Below are 19,025 nucleotides of genomic sequence, written 5' to 3' on the forward strand. Positions count from 1 at the left end.
AGTGTATTTAAATTTTGTAAGGCTATAAGTATATTATTTTTTTTAAAAAGTTAACTCCTACACTGCTGGCTCACTTCTTTCTGCTAGACCTATATGCAGTCAAAAGGAATGTGGCAAGAACTCTGAACAGCCAGCTAGTGTATGAATATATTCTTCATTGTCTGAGAGTAACTTATAAGTATTTTGCCTTGCCTCACAAAAAACCTGCAAAATTGAGCAAAAAAAAATCTCCACATACCAATGAGGAGAAATCCCAAATGTTGGACCATGGAAAAGATGCCGTAAAGCATGAAAATTCTGAGTTGCAAAACTTAGATGATAAAGCAGAGCAGTAGATTGCATAATCGAGAGTACAAGTATCCCTTGAGCTTATAGAATTCAAAACTGTGTGGTGTCTCAGAAAGCTTGACAGAAGAACTGGCTGATGATACAAGTCATTTGGGAATTGCCCATGAAGATTCAGACTGTGTAATTGAAGAAGTTATTTCTGGAGATAATGAGGTTTTTAAACCAAGTCTTGAAGAGAAGGAAAATGAAGAGGAAGAAGAGGAAGAACATCGTTAACAAGAGAGAAGATGGAATAATATCTTGATGACTGCTGATCAGGGAATAGATGAAGACAGTGAAAGTGGACATCTCCCTGTTACAGTGAATGAGCATGATATAGAGACATGTAGTACTTCAAAGGTTTTCAAAACCCTGCACTTACAGAGTGATGAGTTTGACTTAGAGTACAGTGATATAATGGATGATAAGATTAGCATTGAGGAGAGCACTGAAGGTACTGATGAACTGGATGAATCCCCAAACAAATTCATACCATCAATACAGAATAGGATATCTGCAATTATTAGCTCAAATGATGAAATTGAAGAACCAAGTCTTCTAAATCAGACAGAATGTGATGGTATCATAAGAGCTGAAGGTGAGCTAGATAATGCATGCACTGGATCTGGAGATGAGGATGCACTGTCTGAGAAAGTTTTGTCCATCCCCATTAAATATGAAGACAAACATATCAAAGAAAATGTGGATGGACCTCTGAGGATCAATTTGAGTCAAGAGGGTCTTACTGAGAAAAGAAGCCTTTTTGAAGAGAACACAGCAATAGAACAGTGTTTAGAATCTGAACACTTTTATGAATTCAGTAAACCAGCTTTTACTAAGGGCAAGGTAAGCAAACTTTATCAGAAAATAAGCAATATGTTTATGTTTTATTATCAGTTCTATGAAAATATTGCTCAAATTCATTAAAAGATTATTTATTTTTTTAAAAAAACTAATCTTGCTTTCTGTTCATGCAGTCTCCTACAGTAGTATGTAGCTTGTGCAGAAGACCTCAAGAAAATCGAGCTAGACCCATTTCCAGCACTGACACCCAAATTTTCATTTATTTTAGATTTGTGTCCAGTTCTACCGTAAGTTTTTTTTTTCCTTTGAATATTGTTGTGGGGAAGAAAAGAATTGCAAAAAATAATGAAATAACCACAGGCTAATGCTGTTATAAAGGGGACCAATTTATCTGCCATCCTACATCCAACTATATTAGATATACTTTTAAATTCATAAGGACTATAATAGAACTACTAAATAGTTTGAATCTAGAAAAATCCAAAATGTTTATCTTCTGCATACTGACTATCTGATTACTCATTTAGGCATCTTAATATTAATCTAAGAATTTAATTTTGGGTAGGTTTTTTTTGACTGATGCTTTTACATTTGTCTCTACTTTGAATTTCATTACTGTTCCTCAAGCTGTGGATTTTTTTTTAATAAGCAAAGACATCAATGTTCTAGAAAAATCAGTCAGAACGCTGTTTTATAACCCTTCTTCGCTTTCGTTCTTTTCAGAGTCATCCAACTTTTCTCCTTTCTCTTTCATCATTTCTGACCAGACAAAATGCATTGTTTCTCCAATTAATGTTTTTCTTTGAACAGGTATATAATAACCATATATCTACTACAGCTTAATGTCTTAACTTTGTATATTATGTACTGGACTCCCTTCATGTTGACATTCTCTTTCTTTAAACAAACAATAAAGGCTCCAAAATCATGTCAGGGGTGTGTGTGTGTATAAATAAATAAATAGTTTTAAGCTTTCTTTGGCTTAGTCAGAAATACAGCGCATCAGTAGGAAGGAACAATAGCAAGTTAAGAAAACAAGGACCAAAGTAGTAGCAGAACAGTCTTATAATTGTTGTTTTAACCTCATTTATTTTCCAGCTTTCTTGTTGTTGCATATGTTCTTACAAACAATAAGCTTTCTGTAGTCCTTAAAGAAACTCCTTAGGGGTCCTGATCCCAAGGTTAAGAAAAAATGTTTTAGTTCATATATGTGTTTCCCTTCATTTCAGCATTCTTCTTTGCTCTTGTTTTTATTATGACAGAGAAAAGTTGATAGTCTCAAAGTAAAAAATAAAATAAAATAGAAAAGTCAAAAGGGTCTTGCATAGGGCTGGAAGAGTTTGCATCTCATCCCTACTAAAGCTTATTGGTTTTGAAATGTTTTAAAATATGGACACAACATCTAACCTGCCTACATAGCCTAGTTGTTTGAAACTGTTGGTTTATTTCTGGAATTCTTATCTGTAGAACCTGGACTTCAATTTATAGTCTTTTAAAATTTGTGAAAGAATTTTTAGCTGGAGCCTGCTATGTGGGCAGATCTATCCCTTATCCTGAAGATCTCTGTAGAGAGCAATCATGTATTTTATGTAGATTTTAGCTCAGACCTGCATGCTGCTGATTTATTTGACCACCTAATTTGTTTCTGGATCTGTCAGACTCCTCATTTGAACCAGTAAAAGTAGGAATTCTTTCCTCATCAGCAAAACTGTTGAGAAAATAAGTTTTAAAATACTACAGAAAAATAGTAATGTATTCATGCTGTGGTTTGAAGCTGTGTACAATTTGAGATTCTGTGTTGATATGGGATTATAATCTGTCACATCTCTTACAGGAACCAAGCTGAATTTGTTTGGCTCCTCAAAAAATGGCTTTGGCTTCAAACAAAGTGACCTTGATATGCGTATGGCAATTGATGGACTGGAAACTGCTGAGCTAGTTAGACAAGGCATTTGGGGGGATGGGTATTAATAAGTACACAACTTATTAACTTTATAACTTTATTAAACTTTATAGTTTTATTGTGTATATATTGTAACAAATTTACTTTTTAAAAAAGCTGTTCAGATTAGAGGAAAATGCAAACAGGTGCCTCAAAAGCAGATTATCAGGGGTTTTTTGCTGTTGTTCTAGGTATGTGTTTAAGAATTTTTACTCAGTACTCAGTTTTCTGAATTCTGTACTAACATTCTAGCATAAACTGTGCAAATAAACAAGATATGCTTTGTAGCATAAACAACTAGAAATGGAAGATGGTGGAAAAGGACATAAATCATCTTTCACGCCTAATATAAAGTTTAAAAAAGCCTATGTTGAGATACTGTCTAGTGTTGATTTTACAAGAAGTGCCATTTTGAAACAATTTCTGGTATTCACATCATTCTGTGTAATATGAAACTGAATCATACAGCTTTAAGCTTAACAGCAAGTTAAAAAAGGTATGTCTGAAATACTTTGTCTAGAACACTTCTAACATAATTTCAGTGCTGACTTTTTTTATTCATGTCTTAGGGGCTAGATTGCATCAGAATCATTGAAGATTTAGCAAAGGTTCTCAAGAAACATTCAGGTAACTTTCTTGAAAATTAAAATAAGTAGTTCTGTTTATGTGACTGATGCAGTGAGGAAGTTCTGGGGCATTGTACGTGGAAAATAATGAAGATAAAACTGCATTAAAGACCGTAATATTATTAAGAACAAGGGTGTATGTTGTGAACACTCAGATTTATTTTTGTTTGTATATGTACGTCTTTGAGGCTATAATGTTATAGGTCCAGATCTAAATTGGACAGATAGATAGTATATTTATAACCTATATGCATGAGAACAAGCCTTAAGTTAAAGCTTGGAGCTTCAATTTAATCGTTATCTTGTATTTGTATGTTCAGAACCCAATAAGTTAATAGTAAAAGGCGGGCTGACAGAAGTTTGCACTAAGTATTCTGTTTTATCTACAAGAAAGTAGAATGTTTGTTTTGGTGTATCTCACATAAATTTAATATAATTGGAGTGAACTTTCAATGATCTCTTAAGTTTATTTTGCTGTAAAGTTTAAATTAACCTTCAGTCTATTGGGAGTATATGTATATTTGTATATATTATATTTAGTAGATTCATAGTCTCTGATAAATGCTTAAAATCAATATTAAAATATAACTGAAATAAGATCTTATCTGATACTAAAATTATATTTTGTAACATTTTTACTGCAGTTTTGGATGGTTTGTAGTGCACTTGATTGTGTTATGACTGTATTGCAGTCATTCAGTAACATTTCATTCTAGATCTAAGAAATGTCTTGCCTATAACAACTGCTAAAGTCCCAATTGTCAAATTCTTCCATGTCAGTGGTCTTGAAGTAGACATCAGTTTATATAACACCCTGGTAAGGTTATCTCCTTTTTTGTTAACAGGAAAATGTGGGGTGTCTTCATGAGGATAAAATGCTTGTTTTGTTGAGGTTCGATAATGAACCAATTACCTATTTCAATTTTAGATTTCTGAGTACAAGTTTTTTATTTGACTATCATAGAATGGTTTGGGTTGGAAGGGACCTTTAAAGATCATCTAGTCCAACCCCCCTGCCATGGGCAGGCACATCTTTCACTAGATCAGGTTGCTCAAAGCCCCGTCCAACCTGACCTTGAACACTTCCAATGATGGGGCATCCACAACTTCTCTGGACAACCTGTTCCAGTGTCCCACCACCCTCATTGTAAAAAATTTCTTCCTTGTATCTAATCTAAACCTACCCTCTTTCAGTTTAAAACTGTTGCCCCTTCACCTGTGTCCTGGTTTCAGCTGGGATAGAGTTAATTTTCTTCCTAGTAGCTGGTATAGTGCTGTGTTTTGGATTTAGTATAACAATAATGTTGATAGCAACAATTAAAACATCAGTGTGTTAAGCAGTGCTTACACTAGTCAAGGACTTTTTCAGCTTCCCATGCTCTGCCAGGTGTGCACGAAGATGGGAGGGAGCACAGCCAAGACAGCTGAACCCACACTGGCCAAAGGGCTATTCCATACCATATGACATCATGCCCAGTATATAAACTGGGAGGAGTTGGCCGGGGTGGCAGTGATCGCTGCTCGGGGACTGGCTGGCCATCGGTCAGCGGGTGGTGAGTGGTTGCATCACTTGTTTTCCCTGGGTTTTCTTTCTCTCTCTCTCTCTTATTGTTTTCCTTTTCATTACTTATTATTATTATATTTCAGTTATTAAACTGTTCTTATCTCAGCCCATGAGTTTTCTCACTTTTGCTCTTCCGATTCTCTCCTCCATCCCACCGTGGGGGGAGGGTGAGCGACCAGCTGTGTGGTACTTGGTTGCCGACTGGGGTTAAACCACGACAGTCCTGGTAAAAAGTCTTTCTCCATCTTTCTTATAAGCCCCCTTTATATACTGAAAGGCCACAATAAGGTCTCCCTGGAGCCTTCTCTTCTCCAGTCCAAACAACCCCAGCTCTCTCAGGCTTTCCTCATAGGAGAGGTGTTCTATCCCTCTGACCATTTTTGTGGCACTCCTCTGGACCTTCTCTAACAGGTCCATGTCTTTCTTGTCCTGTGGACCCCAGAGCTGGATGCAGTACTCTAGGTGGGATCTCACCAGAGTGACGTAGAGGGGCAGAATCACCTCCCTCGACCTGCTGACCATGCTTCTTTTATATGCAGCCCAGGATATGACTGGCTTTCTGGGCACATTGCTGGCTCATATCCAAAATGAGTGGAGTCAGTTACACAATTGAGACTTTAGAGTTGTCATTTGTCTAAGAGAATATATTAGTTCTTCAGTAAGAGTAAGCATTAGTGTTTTAGGTGAATTTCTGTAATTTAAAAGACAAAATAACATAACTTCAGCCTTCCTGCCCCCATTCATGACTCTTGCTTAAATTTTGAGACCTGGGATAGTGATTTTGAATCCAGCTTGCCTGAACTGGGACACATGTTATAGTCTACAGAAGAGAACAAATCCTTGGCCAAATATTTTAAAAACAAGTTTTGTGGTTGGGTGAGTTTTGGGTATGTTGGTTGGGGGGGGGGTTCAGTGTCTTTGAACTTTAAAAGCCAGTTCTTTGAAACATCAAAGGAAATTAAGTTTTAGTGCCAAGTGTTGCACTTTCTGAACTTTCTTTATCAGCTCAAGGGGAGTCTTGAGGAGCATACTTCAAGAAAAGACTTTCAGAATTAGTGGTTGAAGTTCTGCATCCATATGGGTCAGCGGATAGCTCTCACGTCCCTGGGCTGAAATCTTATTTCAAGAACTTACCTTCTATCAAATATTTTGAAAATGCAGTAATAGATTAATGCTTTCCTTTCTGAGATACTATTCTGTGAATGCTGATTTGCGCCACTTGTGAGCAGTATTTAAAAAAATACTGATCATTTTCAGGTCAATATTATAGAATCATAGAGTCATTTAGGTTGGAAAGGACCTTTAAGATCATCAAGTCCAACCATTAACCTAGCACTGCCAAGTCCACCACTAAACCATGTCCTCAAGCATCACATCTACCCATCTTTTAAATACCTCCAGGGATGGGGACTCAACCACTTCCCTGGGCAGCCTGTTGCAATGCTTGACTACCCTTTCGGTGAAGAAGTTTCTCCTAATATCCAACCTAAACCTCCCCAGCACAACTTGAGGCCATTTCCTCTTGTCCTATCACTTGCTACTTGGCAGAAGAGACCAACACCCACCTCGCTACAACCTCCTTTCAGGTAGCTGTAGAGAGCGATAAGGTCTCCCCGAGCCTCCTTTTCTCCAGGCTAAACAGCCCCAGCTCCCTCAGCCACTCCTCATAAGACTTATTCTCTAGACCCTTCACCAGCTTCGTTGCCCTTCTTTGGACACACTCTGGTACCTCGATGTCCTTCTTGTAGTGAAGGGCCCAAACCTGAACACAGTACTCGAGGTGCAGCCTCACCAGTGCCGAGTACAAGGGGATGATCACTTCCCTGGTCCTGCTGGCCACACTATTCCTGATAGAATGCTATTGGCCTTCTTGGCTACCTGGGCACACTGCTGGCTCATATTCAGCTGGCTGTTGACCAACACACCCAGGTCCTTTTCCGCCGGGGAGCTTTCCAGCCACTCTTCCCCAAGCCTGTAGTGTTGCATGGGGTTGTTGTGACCCAAGTGCACGACCTGACACTTAGCCTTGTTGGCTTCCTGATTCTCAGTAACCAGTTGTCCAAAATTCAGCAAATACCTTCCTGTAGCAAATGAATGCTAAACTGATTTTCTGCTCTTTATATGATAAGCTGTCTAAACTTAAAACTGATTGATTGATTTTTTTTTTCCAAGTAAAGACACTAAAGCACTTTAAAGACTTCATGTTTCTTCATGTTTGTAAGGTGAATGGGAAACCTGACCTTTTTTTGGAATCTATATATCTTAATTGTAATTAAAAATCTCCTACACTTATATATAAGCTGCTAAAAAGCTGGTGTACAAAGACAAGATAAAGTAGCCTTTTTGAAAAACTCTAGAGAACTGTGAGCTAATATTGCTAAGATTGTTAGTTTAGGAATCTATTCAACTTCACCAAATGTAAGTGTACTAGCTGATGATAGGTTGAAAATCAAGAATGCTGATGGTGCTGTGAAAATCCACTCAATGTCTAAACTGCTGTTTCAGATGCACTTTAATCCTGCATTCTGGAGTGAAACCCCAGTTAATTTCACATATGCAGCTATGCTGTATACAACATTAGAGCAAAAGTCAATGGGATTTCGATTCTAAGAATGTAAATGCCCTATGAGGTCAGACCACTGGCCTATCTAGCTGAATCCTTTGTCCGGCAGTGGCAATAGGAGATGCTGTTTATGGAGGACATGCTAGTTGGCTGTTTTCTGCAGTCTCTTCTCTTGTATTCCCCCAACATCTTCAGTTGCTGTATAAGAGATGTTAGAACACATACCTGCCTTGGTTCTTGTAATACTCATTTGTGGACTGCAGTTGTGCATTTTTTCCCCCTGAACCTGTTTTTCCTGTTTTCCTTAATCTTCTGTGGCAACCAGTTCCAGAAGTATGCTAACTGCTGTGTAAAATAGTATTTTTTAAAATCTGTTTTAAACCAAACTCACTTTAGTTTCATCAAACATTCCACAGGCACAGTATTGTGAGATTTTGTTAGTAATGACACTGCTCTGAGGTTTTTAAGTCATGATTGTGTTTACCCTCTGGCTCCTCTCAGAGTTGAAGAGTCTCAAACCTTTTTAGTATCTCCTCCTAAGACAGTTGCTACCTAAGACATTTTAGCTGCCTTTCTCTGTACCTTCTTGTGCTGGGTTAACCTTGGCTTTCTGTCAGCTGCCCACCAAGCTGCTCTCTTACTCCCCCTCCTCAGAAGGACAAGGGGAGAAAATAAGATGGAAAAGCTCATGGGTCAAGATAAAGATTGCTTACCAGTTACCGTCACGGGCAAAAAAGACACGACTTGGGGAAGATTAATTTAATTTATTGCCAATTAAAAATAGAGTAGGATGGTGGTGTGGGTTAACCCCAGTAGGCAGCTCAGCACCACACAGCTACTCACTCACTCCTCACCCCCAGTGGGATGAGGGAAGAGAAAATATAAAGTAAAAGCAAGAAAACTCATGGGCTGAGATAAAGACGGTTTCATAAGCAAAGGAGAAGGGGAAGAAGAAAGAGAAAACAAAACAAGAGATGCAAAGGCAGTCACTCACCACCTCCGACAGGTAAACTGACGCCCAGCAAGTTCCCAAGGACAAAGATGGCTTACTGTTGTGGTTTAACCCCAGTCAGCAACTAAGCACGACACAGCTGCTCGCTCACCCTCCCCCCCGCAGTGGGATGGGGGAGAGAATTAGAAAAAAAAAAAATTAAAATCCGCAGGTTGAGATAAAGACAGTTTAATAAGACAGCAGAGGAGGAGAAAATAATAATAATATTGATAAAAGAATATATATAAAGTGATGCACAATGCTACCCGCTGACAGATGCCCATCCTGTCCCCGAGCAGTGATCACTGCCCCCTGGCCAACTCCCCCAGTTTATATACTGAGCATGATGTCATATGGTATGGAATAGCCTTTTGGCCAGTCTGGGTCAGCTGTCCTGGCTGTGCCCCCTCCCAGCTTCTTGTGCACCTGGCAGAGCATGGGAAGCTGAAAAGTCCTTGACTAGTGTAAGCACTACTTAGCAACAACTAAAACATCAGTGTGTTATCAACATTATTCTCATCCTAAATCCAAAACACAGCTACTATCCCAGCCGAAACCAGGACAATATCCACCCCTTATTCCATACCATCTATGTCATGCCCAGGTCTTACCCTTTCCAATACATTCCAATTAATCACCACCACTTTTCCAGTCTTTTGATACATATATATATATATACACACACACACATAGATATAATTTCCTTAGTCTATAGGCTATCCCTCTAAAATATTTGTTGAGTTCATTTAGGCTGCTGCATGACAGGGGATGTGATATACCCACTCAATGTCATGCTCTTTGGCCCAGGTGTCTATAAGGTTGTTTCAGAAATGAGTCCCATTGTCTGACTCAGTTCTTTCTGGGGTACCATGTCGCCATAGGACTTGTTTTTCAAGACCCAGGACAGTGTTCCGGGCGGTGGCATGGGGCACGGGATATGTTTCCAGCCATCCGGTGGCTGCTTCCACCATTGTAAGCACATGGCGCTTGCCTTGGCAGGTTTGTGGGAGTGTGATATAATCAGTCTGCCAGGCCTCCCCGTATTTATATTTCAGCCATCGTCCTCCATACCAGAGAGGCTTGAACCGCTTGGCTTGTTTGATTGCAGCGCATGTTTCACATTCATGGATAACCTGTGCAATAGTGTCCATGGTCAAGTCCACCCCTCGATCACGAGCCCATCTAGATGTTGCATCTCCTCCTTGATGGCCTGAGGTGTCATGGGCCCACCAAGCTAGCAATAATTCACCCTTCTGTTGCCAGTCCAGATCCACCTGAGCCACTTCAATCTTAGCAGCCTGATCCACCTGCTGGTGGTTTTGATGTCCTTCAGTGGCCTGACTCTTGGGTACGTGAGCATCTATGTGACGTACTTTTACAACCAGGTTCTCTATCCAGGCAGCAACATCTTGCCACAATGCGGCAGCCCAGATGGGTTTGCCTCTGCGCTGCCAGTTGCTCTGCTTCCATTGCCCCACAGGGCATTTGCCACCGTCCGTGAGCCAGTATAGAGATAGAGCTCTGGCCAATTCTCTCAGTCAGCAATATCCAAAGCCAGCTGGATGGCTTTCACCTCTGCAAACTGACTCAATTCACCTTCTCCTTCAGCAGTTTCTGCAACTTGTTGTACAGGATTCCATACAGCAGCCTTCCACCTCCGATGCTTCCCCACAAGATGACAGGACCTATCAGGGAACAGGGCATATTGCTTCTCATTTTCTGGCAGTTTATTATACGGTGGGGCCTTCTTAGCACACGTCACCTCCTCCTCTGGCGATATTCTGAAATCTTTGCCTTCTGGCCAGTCCATGATCCCTTCCAAGATTCCTGGGCGACTGGGGTTTCCTATTTGAGCCCGTTGGGTGATCTGTGCAACCCACTTACTTACTCCATGTAGCATCAGTTGCATGATGTGCAGAGGGGACCCTCCCTTTGAACATCCAGCCCAGTACTGGCAGTCAGGGTGCCAGGAGGAGCTGTGCTTCAGTACCAACCACTTCCGAAGCAGCTCAAACCCCTTCACATGCTGCCAATATCTCTTGTTCAGTTGGAGTATAGCAGGCCTCGGATCCTCTTTATCCCCGACTCCAAAACCCTAGGGGTCGACCTCGAGTCTCCCCTGGTGCTTTCTGCCAGAGGCTCCAGGTAGGGCCATTCTCCCCAGCTGCGGTGTAGAGCACATTTTTTACATCTTGTCCTGCCCGGAGTGGCCCAAGGGCTACTGCATGGACTACCTCCTGTTTAATTTGTTCAAAGGCTTGTCGTTGCTCAGGGCCCCATTTGAAATCGTTCTTCTTCCAGGTCCCTTGATAGAGAGGGCTTACGATCAGACTGTAATTTGGAATATGCATTCTCCAAAAACCCACAACGCCCAAGAAAGCCTGTGTTTCCTTTTTGCTAGTTGGTGGGGACTTAGCTGTTATTTTGTTGATCACATCCATTGGGATCTGGTGACGTCCATCTTGCCATTTTGTTCCTAAAACCTGGATCTCCTGTGCAGGTCCCTTGACCTTACTTTGTTTTATGGCAAAACCAGCCTCCAGAAGGATTTGGACTATTTTCTTCCCTTTCTCAAAAACCTCTTCTGCTGTATTGCCCCATATGATGATGTCATCAATGTATTGCAGGTGTTCTGGAGCTTCACCCTGTTCCAGTGCAGTCTGGATCAGTCCATGGCAAGTGGTGGGGCTGTGTTTCCACCCCTGGGGCAGTCAATTCCGGGTGTACTGGACGCCCCTCCAAGTGAAAGCAAACTGTGGCCTGCACTCTGCTGCCAAAGAGATTGAGAAAAAGGCATTAGCAATATCAGTTGTGGCATACCACTTAGCTGCTTTTGACTCCAGTTCGTATTGAAGTTCTAGCATGTCTGGCATGGCAGCACTCGGAGGGGACATTACTTCATTATAGAATCACAGAATGCTTTGGGATGGAAGGGACCTTTAAAGGTCATCTAGTCCATCCCCCCTGCAATGGGCAGGGACATCTACAACTAGATCGGTTTTTCAGAGCCCCATCTAGCCCATCCTTGAATGTTTCCAAGGATGGGGCATCTACCACCTCTCTGGGCAACCCGTTCCAGTGTTTCACCACCCTCATCGTGAAAAATGTTTTCCTTGTATTCAGTCTAAATCTACCCTCCTTTAGTCTAAAACCATTACCCCTTGTCCTGTCGCAGCAGGCCTTGCTAAAAAGACTATCCCCATCTTTCTTGTAGGCCCCCTTTAAGTATTGAAAGGCTGCAATAAGGTCTCCCCGCAGCCTTCTCTTCTCCAGGCTGAACAACCCCAGCTCTTTCAGCCTGTCCTCATAGGAGAGGTGTTCTATCCCTCTGACCATTTTTGTGGCCCTCCTCTGGACCATCTCCAACAGGTCCATGTCTGTCTTGTACTGGAGACCCCAGAGCTGAACGCAGTACTCTAGGTGGGGTCTTCACCAGAGCAGAGTAGAGGGGCAGAATCACCTCCCTCGACCTGCTGGTCAATGCTTCTTTTGATGCAGCCCAGGATACGGTTGGCTTTCTGGGCTGCAAGCGCACATTGCTGGCTCACGTCCAGCTTTTCGTCTATCAGTACCCCTAAGTCCTTCTCCTCATGGCTGCTCTCAATCCCTTCATCCCCCAGCCTGTACTGGTACCAGGGATTGCCCCGACCCAGGTGCAGGACCTTGCACTTGGCCTTGTTGATCCTCATGAGGTTCACCCAGGCCCACTTCTCAAGCTCGTCCAGGTCCCTCTGGATGGCATCCCGTCCCTCAGGCATGTCAACTGCACCGCTCAGCTTAGTGTCATCTGCAAACGCGATAGTCTACTGTTAGTCTCCGCTCTCCATTAGACTTTTGCATTGGCCACATGGGACTGTAAAAGGGTGAGTGAGTCTTGCTGATCACTCCTTGGCTCTCCATTCAATGAATCAGCTTATGGATGGGAATCAGGGAGTCTCTGTTGGTGCGATATTGCTGCCGATGCACTGCTGTGGTAGCGATTTTCCACCTGTTGTTCTTCGACCCTCAGCAACCCCACAATAGAAGGGTCCTTCAAGAGACCAGGCAGGGTAGACAGCTGTTTCATTTCCTCCGTCTCCAAGGCAGCTATACCAAAAGCCCACCAGTACCCTTTTGGGTCCTTGAAATACCCTCTCCTGAGGCAGTCTATGCCAAGGATGCACGGGGCCTCTGGGCCAGTCACAATGGGGTGCTTCTGTCACTCATTCCTGGTTAAGCTCACTTCAGCCTCCAATGCAGTCAGCACTTGGGATCCCCCTGTCACTCCAGAAATACAGATGGGTTCTGCCCCTTTATAGCTTGATGGCATTAGGGTACACTGTGCACCCGTGTCCACTAGAGCCTTAAACTCCTGTGGGTCTGATGTGACAGGCCATTGAATCCACACAGTCCAGTAAACCCGGTTGTCCCTCTCCTCCACCTGGCTGGAGGCAGGGCCCCTGTATGTCTGGTCATAGTATTCATTACTCATTTCTTGTGAATATGCGCCAGGAGTTCCTTCATTACAATCAGAAGTAAGATCAGCCCTTCTGCTCTGTCTGGGGAACTGCTCACTGGAAACTGGAACAGCAATTTTCCTGGGAGAACTGCCCTTTGTGATTGTTTTTCCTTGCAACTCACATACCTGTGCCTCTACGGTTGGGGTAGGTTTTCCATCCCACTTCCTCATGTCCTCTCCATTGTCACGCAGGAAAAACCCTGTGCCCCGTGGTGTGTACCCTCTATATCCTCTCTCTTAAGTAGAAAAACGCTTACTCCTAATGGCTGAGATACTGGTCCATACAGGTGGAAAGTAGGACATGTCCTCTTCGAGTTGCTGGACCTCCTGGAACAGTTTCTCCACAGCCAAGACAAGGGAGGAAGAGAGACTTCCTTTGTTTTCCTGGAGCTGGCTAGCCTCTTCATCCACTGTTGGTCACTCTCCATCTTTCCAGGTCACTATTGCCAGCGAGTTGGCATACGATGATGGTGCGCTCCATACAAACTTCCGCCTCATGGGTCGTGTGCACTGGACTTCATCTGGATCTTTGGGTAACTGCTCATTGTTCAGGTTACCATAAATCACCTCCAGCACAGCTAATTCCCTCAGGTACTGGAGACCTCTCTCCATGGTGGTCCACTTGCCTGGGTGACATATAACATCTTCCTTGAAGGGATACCTTTCCTTCACACCTGACAGGAGTCGCCTCCAGAGGCTGAGGGCTTGTGCCTCTTTTCCAATTGCTTTGTCAATGCCCCTTTCCCTAGAAAGGGATCCCAGTTCCTTGGCTTCCCTACCCTCTAAATCCAGGCTACTGGCCCCATTATCCCAGCATTGGAGCAGCCAGATGATGATGTGCTCTCCTGGATGGACAACGACTTAAATCTTTTCACATATCTCGCAGCTCACTCAGGGATAGGGATCAGGTGGTTACCTTCTCATTTATGGGTTCTGCCTCTTCCTCCTCCTGTTCTCATGATGACCCTGCTTTTTCATCATCCCTTACTAAACGAGCTGAGTTTGACCTCCAAGATTTCTTCTTGTGTATAGGGGCAACTGATACCAGCATAGATTGGTTCTCTGGTTCAGCGGCAGTGCCTGTTACCGGGGTTTGAGTAGCCACAGTACCTGTTGCCGGGGTTTGAGTAGCTGCAGTGCCTGTCATCAGGGTTTGAATAGCTGCAGTGCCTGCTGCGGGGGTTGGAGTAACCGCAATGCTTGTCACTGGGGTTTGAGTAGCCACAGTGCTTGTTGCAGGGGGTGGAGTAGCCACAATATTCTTAAATAGTTGTTTAACCCTAAGCAAGACCTGACACACATTCAGGAGACATAGCAATAGGAACATGCTGGTTTGAACATCCCAAGGATATTCAAAATTCTCAAGAGCTACTGTAATTAGCCTGGAGAAGAAGGGGAAGATGGAGGAACGTGTCTCCCCCATAGGCTGTCTCTCTGAGGAGAAAAAGTAAAAAGTGTAATTACTAATAATTTCCGATAGATGGCTCCCGAAGTAGAGAGGTGACGGCAATGCTGCGTACAAATGCGAGATTGATCTCATGACCAGTAATTTTATCATATCATAAACCAGTGTTACACAGTACAGCAAAGTGACAACCTTAATCCATTTCCCAGAGGTGATAAACAGCACATAAATACTGATAAACAGTATATATGGCAAGTAAGGTGTTACATAACACAACTCTGTGAGCAAGTAAATCAAGGTTGTGACCAGCGATTACTAAACTAATATAATGAATGCTTATCACAAATTTATTTTAACACACTCTGGTCAGATCTGTCGTTATCTCAAGCCTTCGAGCCCCACATTGGGCGCCAAAAAGGACTGTCATGGTTTAACCCCAGTTGGCAACTAAGCACCACACAGCCGCTTACTCACCCTCCCCCCACGGTGGGATGGGGGAGAGAACTGAAGAAAAAAAAAGTAAAACCCGTGGGCTGAGATAAAGACAGTTTAATAGGACAGCAGAGGAAGAGACAATAATAATAATAATAATAATAATAATAATAATAATAATAATAATAATAATAGAATATTTGCTCACCACCCACCGACCGATGCCCAGCCAGTCCCTGAGCAGCGATCACTGCCCCCTGGCCAACTTCCCCAGTTTATATACTGAGCATGACGTCATATGGTATGGAATAGCCCTTTGGCCAGTGTGGGTTCAGCTGTCTTGGCTGTGCTCCCTCCCATCTTCGTGCGCACCTGGCAGAGCATGGGAAGCTGAAAAAGTCCTTGACTAGTGCAAGCACTACTTAACACACTGATGTTTTAGTTGTTGCTATCAACATTATTCTCATCCTAAATCCAAAACACAGCACTATACCAGCTACTAGGAAGAAAATTAACTCTATCCCAGCCAAAACCAGGACACTTACCTACCTCAGCCATCTTCCTCCTCTCCTTTTTATTGCTGAGCATGACATTATGTGGCATGGAATATCTCTTTGGTTAGTTTCAGTCATCTGCCTGGTTGTGTCCCCTTCCAAGCATGTGTGCGCACCCCCCCCCCCCAATCTATTCACTCTGGGGAGAGAGTGAGAAACAGAGGAGGCCTTGATGCTGTGCAAACACTGCTCAGCAATAGCTAAAACATTGGTGTGTTATCAGCATTGTTTTGGTCACAAATCAAAAACACAGCACCATATGAGCTGCTATGAAAAAAATTAACTCCATCCCAACCAGATCCAGAACAGATGGTGAGAAACAAAGACAAAACTAAAAATACCTTCCCCCAGGCCCCCATCTTTCCAGGTTCAAATTCACTCCTTCATTCCTGACTCTTCTATCTCCTCCCAGTCCAAGCAGTGCAGGGAGGATGGGAAATGGGGATTGTGGTCAGTTCATAACAGTTCCTCTCTGTCACTCCTTCCTCCTCACACTTTTCCCCTGCTCCAGCGTGGGGTCCCTCCCATGGTATAGTCTTTCACAAACTGCTCCAGCATGGGTCCTTTCCATGAGGTACAGTCCTTCAGGAACAGACTGCTCCAGCAAGGGTCCCCCATGGGCCCAGTTCCTGTCAGGAGCCTGCTCCTGCATGGGCTTTCCATGGGCTGCAGCTTCCTTCAGGGCACATTCACCTGCTCCTGTGTGGGGTCCTCCATGGGCTGCAGTGTGGATATGTGCACCAGCATTGTCCTCCATGGGCTGCAGGGAGACAGCCTGCCTCACCATGGTCTTCACCACGGGCTGCAGGGGAATCTCTGCTCCAGCGCCTGGAGCACCTCCTCCCCCTCCTTCTTCACTGACCTTGGTGTCTGCACAGTTGCTTCTCTCACATTTTCTCACTTGTCTCTCTCAGCTGCTGCTGTGCAGTGCATTTTACCTTTTCTTAAATATGTTATCAGAGAGGCACTACCACCATTGCTGATTGGTTCAGCTTTGGCCAGTGGTGGGGTGGTTTTGGAGCTGTCTGGAACTGGCTCTGTCTGGCACAGGGCAGCCCCTGGTCTCTTCTCTTTCTTAGATTTAATTGCTAGCTCCCAGTTCAACATCATATGGACATGGTTCAGATTATTTTTAACTGGATACATTACCTTACATTTATCTCCATTGAAGGTCATCCACCACCTTTTTGCCTGTTCATTCAGTTTTGTGATGTATTTTCAAGTTGCTCGTCATTAAGTGCTGCATCTGACTGACCAAAATAGCTTAGTAACATCTTCAGATGTGGAGGTTTCACTGATCTCTCCCCCAAGTCATGGATGAACTTAAATAAAACCAGTTCAGCAGTGATACCTGGGTCTCCACTGCTAGATCTTTAAGTGACTTAAAATGCTAGAAGCATTTCCCATTAAAAAAGCTTTTTAGAAATACTGTGAGTATAACGCAGTTTCAGACTAGTGGAAAGAAGCTAGATTTCTGATGATAGTGTATGAGTAAGAGAAATAGAGATATAGCCTCAGCTTTTATGGTTTGTTAGCATTTTTTGGGGTGTTTCTTCTCTTCCACTTGTCTTTTGCAGCTCCAGCATCTAGATCTACATTATGATTATATTTGTTTAGATGTAATTATTAGATTTTAGTGCTATATTGTTATCTAATTGTTGTTACATTATTAAATGTATGTTACATTAGTGTAACACTGTTTGTTAGGAGAGTCAAAGGAATAGATACATTAATTCACTTTAAACCACTGAATAAATACACTAGGATTATTTTGTCTATACACAGCACTTTTTTTTTCCCCTCCATGCATAGATGTAAAGCCTATGAACTCTGCATCATTTTTCTCCTGTAGACTGAGCTGGTGATGTGATTTTGAAGGTGTCAAAAAACAAAGTTACACAGAAAAAAAAGAGAAAAGAAGCAAAGAGGACAAAGAAACTTGGAATAAAACAACAGAAAAAGAGAGCTCAATCAAGGAGGGAAAGTTGCAACTATCTACACCTCAGAAGAGCAAACTAGCAGCAAGGGGAATAGTGGAAACTGGAAGAGAAAAGAATTCCAGGCAATCAGCAGAGAAGTGGAAACTCCTGGAATACAGGGGCTTAAGAGAAAAACATTGCTTTATCTGTGGAAGAGAAGGTCACATTAAAAAAAAATGCCCACAGTATAAAGGAGCTGTAGGTATGAAACTCTGATATAGTTGAGTAGTTTAAACAGAGCATATGTTTTTTGCTGTTTTTAACAGGGTTGATTTAAGGATAAGGTTTTTGCTATTAATGGCATGACATAAATGATAATTTATTTTTTAAAATGTAGTCACGTATGGTCAGTTTTCCCTTCATCTTCACCTACCTTTCAGAACATTGGTGTATCCTGGGAGATTTCGCATGGTTTCTTGTAGCAGGTAAGATGCTTGTACAGAAAGGAAAGAAAGTAAAGCTTGTAAAGAAAGAAATTTTCTAGTATGTTGAAAATGCTTCCATTGTCATCATTATATAATAGATTGCTAACATTACAAATTACAGATTCTATTTCAGTGCATCACAGCAGCAATAAAAGCTAGCCTATAGCTCTTCACATCACGTGAAACAGACTTCATCATAAATACTCTGAAGTCACTATGACAGTGTATAAATTGCTCAGATAAAATATTGTGAATGAAATAAAAAACGTTCCTCCCAACTCAGCAGTCAGAGGGATACTCTGTACAGCAGTCTTATCTTATTTTTCTCTTAGCCAATTTGCAACTTTGGCTTAAACATCTAAAAACTGGAAAAAATGCCCCAAAACCCAGGTCCTGACTGACAGACTTATAAGAAATAGTGAACTAATAAGCAGTAGCTAAGTCATCCTTCAGATAAGATATCTCATCATCTGCTTTGTAAATGAAAATCACTATAAGATAGAAATGAAAATTTATAAAATGAAATTTTAGGTAGTTTCCAAAGGAACACAGTATTATAGTTTCCTTTTAGGTAATCCTAGAAACACTTAAATTCGTGCTAGAAAAGTTTGCTCTACAGATTATTCATTATTTGACCTCTTAAAGTAACAAATAGGAATCCTTTGCATAAACATCATCTGAAACCAACTCTCCTCTACTAGCAAAAATGTTCTGTCCTTAAATAAGGAGACTCTTCTTAAGCATCAGATGTATTTGGTGCAAGAGGGTGTAAGATTATGCTACCAAGATACTGGAAGTGGGAGGAAAATGATGCAAATGTATTTAGAACCTTCAAAATATTTAAAAGTATTCTTATTGTGATAAACCAGTCCAGAAGTACTGGATGGGCAAAAAAGATCTATAAAAATTCAAGCC

The 19,025-nt window shown here is 42.1% G+C and overlaps 1 pseudogene across 1 annotated transcript in view; it reads left to right on the plus strand.

The window, feature by feature from the left end:
- LOC148055462 (terminal uridylyltransferase 7-like) overlaps nucleotides 1-18,490 on the plus strand; it is a 100,225-nt pseudogene extending 81,735 nt beyond the window's left edge. Inside the window, exons 6-9 of the transcript XR_015705391.1 lie at nucleotides 88-1,173; nucleotides 1,305-1,418; nucleotides 3,643-3,700; nucleotides 17,559-18,490. The product of XR_015705391.1 is annotated as a terminal uridylyltransferase 7-like (transcript). The remainder of the gene's footprint in view (nucleotides 1-87; nucleotides 1,174-1,304; nucleotides 1,419-3,642; nucleotides 3,701-17,558) is intronic.
- The last annotated feature ends 535 nt before the right edge of the window (nucleotides 18,491-19,025 follow it).

Source organism: Nipponia nippon, unplaced genomic scaffold, assembly GCF_047370975.1.
Source record: "Nipponia nippon isolate SJK-2023a ecotype South Korea unplaced genomic scaffold, ASM4737097v1 scaffold_22, whole genome shotgun sequence".
Classification (NCBI taxonomy): Eukaryota; Metazoa; Chordata; class Aves; order Pelecaniformes; family Threskiornithidae; genus Nipponia; species Nipponia nippon.